Here is a 3,661-nt window from a genome sequence, read left to right on the forward strand (position 1 = left end):
TGCAACAACGGTTGACCCACTTGAAGGTGGTTCACCAACCATTCAACTTATGGGGCTCGTTTTTTATTTTCTGCAGGTCAAACTTCTTGCCAGGTGGAGGACTATTCCAGCAGCCACGTGTCACTTCGTGGATGGCTGCCAGAGAATCAACCTTGCTTTATGAAGTTGCAGTGGGAATCCGACACCTGTCGGAGAATATTCAGAGGAGCGTTCATTTGGCATTGAGGCCGTTAGTGAGCTGCAGGAAGAGGTGCTTTTTGAGTCTCGCTGGAGATATTTTTGAAGGAGGAGGAGGTATCTTGAGAAAAAAGTTTGGAGGGGTTAGAGAGGAACGTGAAAGGAAAATAGAGAGGAGAGAGAAGAGCGTTGAGGATTTTTACAGAGGAAGGTAAGATGGAGTTTAGAGGGGAGAGAGAGATTCAGTGAGAAGATAACTGGAGAGGCAAGGAAGAAGAAGGATGTTTTGCTGAGTTTCTGGTCGATCTTGTTGGAGAGAATCATTCTCAGGTATGCTGTTCTTCTCTTCTTCTGCTCATTCTTGGGTGATGTTTGTGGATTGAGAGTAAGTATGTCCATATATCTTTTCTTTTTTTTATGGTTCTTGCTGAAGATCAATTCGTCTTTATTTTAATTTTCCCATCATATATCTGCAACCATGCTTTGATTTTTGCTTGAAACTCATTTGATTTCGCTCACCTCCATCTAAGCCCATTGATTGATACATGACATGAGGCTTGTATGGGTTCACTTCCTTCCAATTATTTGTACTCTATTTTGCCATTTTCCCCTGTTCCTGGTAGTACTCGTCCATGGTGCGCACTAGTTTTCTCATCCTTGTCTGAGAGAGCGAAGAACCACTAAGGTGCAAATGTAAGGAGTAGCAGTTGGTCGTGCTGTTGATTTGACTGCATTGGAAGGATATAGAGAGCTTATAAACAAGCTGGAGAAAACGTTTGAGATCTAAGGAGAGCTTTTGCCCCCGGAATAAATGGGAAGCTGTTTTTACTGATGATGGAGATATGACGTTTGTGGATGATGATCCATGACAGGTCACAGCCACACCTACCAAAGGAGCAGCTATCGGGCGTTTATTTCTGCATTACCAGTTCTCCATCAGGGCCCGAGGCTATCCTTTTTCGGTTTCCAACACTATATAGTGATGCTCGGTATAACAGTTATCATCCTTACTGCTTTTGTTCCCCAGATGGGAGGAGGAAATGAAGAGAAAGCAAAGGTGATGATGGGGATCCTATATAGAAATTCAAAAGGACTATGCGGGTGATCCAAGGGTTTGGTCTCTATGAGTTGGGTTTTCCTGGTGTTGCCAAATGTGTGGAGATTGGACTGCCACAACTTATCATTTTAATACTTGTCTCACAGTAGGTGCCACATGTGGTACACTCTGGAAAAAGTATATTTGACCGTTTTGCTGATATATTCACTGTAGTGATTGTCTGGATTTATGCTCATCTACTCACGGTGGGTGAAGCTTACAATGGTGCTGCGCCAAAGACACAAGCAGGCTGTCGTACTGATCATGCTAGACTTATAGATGCTACTCCCTGGATAAGGATTCCATACCCCTCTCAATGGGAAGCACCTACATTTGATGCTGGAGAAGCTTTTGCCATGATGGTTACTTCATTTGTTGCTCTTGTAGAGTCCACAGGTGCTTTTATTGCGGTGTCGAGGTTCACAAGTGCAACTCATTTGCCATCTTCCATTCTCAGCCGGGGTGTTGGTTGGCAGGGAATTGGCATTTTGTTATCTGGGTTATTTGGAACTGTGAATGGATCATCAGTATCTGTAGAAAATGCTGGTCTTTTAGCATTAACACGTGTTGGCAGCAGAAGGGTTGTTCAAATATCAGCTGGGTTCGTGATTTTCTTTTCCATTCTTGGTAAATTAGGAGCAGTCTACGCTTCAATTCAAGCACCAATTGCCGCTGCTTTGTATTGTCTTTTCTTTGCCTATGTGGGTTCAGGAGGTCTGAGCTTCCTTCAGTTCTGCAACCTGAACAGCTTCCGAACAAAGTTCATATTAGGAATCTCCATGAACATCACCCACCACCTTCACACTCGTCAACCTCACCGTCCCTTTTCATCCTCATACCCATATCCCCATGCATATTACCATACCCATTTCTCACTCACCTACATCACCTATGCCACCGACCCCATGCTTGATTCTTTTATACCATTCACCCTCATCCTTCGTCCAATCAACCCACAGTTCATTACCATCATCCCCTACATGCATGAAGACCACAATGCACGGCAACCTTCATTCTTACTATCCTTCACACCCGTTGTCAACAACTCATACCCGTCCGACATCATCATGCCCCTTCATTAATCCTTATGCCCATGCGGCATGGACCACTCTAGGATATAGAAATCTCTCATCGGAAAATCCATCCTGCCTTATATTGGTGATATCTCCAAATAGAAAAAGGTCATGGTGCAAGTGAACACCAGTGGAGAAGAATAAATTTTTTTTGTTGATTCTACACCATGTGCGGGACTTATGAAACCTGTTGCTCCGGGCTGCCCAAACCTTGAGTATTGTGGCCTAATGACAATAAAGGTGCCAGATTATATATCAACTCCAAAGAATTCCAAGATTTGGCCCACTCCATCAGCGAGTTCCACACCCACCAAGTTGGCCCAGGTCAATGCTCTTCCCTACTCGCTCAGCGTGTCCACGCGCCGCTCGCCACTGTCTGGTCCGTCGTCCATCGCTTCGACAAACCCCAGACCTACAAGCATTTCATCAAGAGTTGCCATGTGGAAGACGGTTTCGAAATGAGAGTGGGATGCCTCAGAGACGTCAACGTCATCTCTGGTCTGCCGGCGGCGATCAACACGGAGAGATTGGATATACAGGACGACGAGAGGCATGTGACAGGGTTTAGTATCATCAGAGAGCATCGGCTGTAGAACTACCGGTCGATGACTACGGTGCATGAATACCAGAATCATTGGGGAAAGCACCATAGAGGTTACGTAGACAATTGAATATGCAAAAAGTGAGAACAGAGCTTATTGAAGATAACGGTCCCAAGCCAGAACAGTCTCATCCTATGCCTTTGAGCTCCCAGACATCAAGTTGCGGGATCTTCAGTGCTTCAAAAGCTACTGCTCCTAGAAATAAGGCACAACACTCTTCGAAACCAAGGCTTTCAGTTGTTTGTCAGCTTCCTTGAGATACATGGGTGGCAACTTTTTGATCTCCTTAATGATTAGAGATAGCTTTGCATGGGGGATGATGGGAAACAGCAGGTCTGCATTATGGGTTTGCAGGAAATACAGGGTGCCAAATGTGGGGACGACCAAGGATTTTATTGAAAGGAAATGCTACTAGGAGTACTGGGACAAGTGGATGTTTCATTTTTTTAAAATTCTCCATCTTTGCTTCCAAAAATTGATTTTTAAAAATCTGATTTTCAAGTAGTTTTCTTTTTACTCAACCTTTTCATTATTTTATTCTATTTTATTATTATTATTTTTATTTCTTTATTTCATTTTATTATTTTTTTAGTAATCTTAAAATCAATAAAATCCCTTTTTAATAAAATTTGCTTCCATTTTTTATTCGGGCAAGCCACTTTCAAATTTTCCTCGTTTTTAAAATGTTTTAAAATAAGTGTGAATTTATTTTC

At 42.9% G+C, this 3,661-nt stretch overlaps 1 pseudogene; it reads left to right on the top strand.

The window, feature by feature from the left end:
- Positions 1-1,272: 1,272 nt before the first annotated feature.
- On the top strand, positions 1,273-2,355 carry LOC117933209 (annotated as a pseudogene).
- Positions 2,356-3,661: the final 1,306 nt, after the last annotated feature.

Source organism: Vitis riparia, chromosome 16 (genome assembly GCF_004353265.1).
Source record: "Vitis riparia cultivar Riparia Gloire de Montpellier isolate 1030 chromosome 16, EGFV_Vit.rip_1.0, whole genome shotgun sequence".
Classification (NCBI taxonomy): domain Eukaryota; kingdom Viridiplantae; phylum Streptophyta; class Magnoliopsida; order Vitales; family Vitaceae; genus Vitis; species Vitis riparia.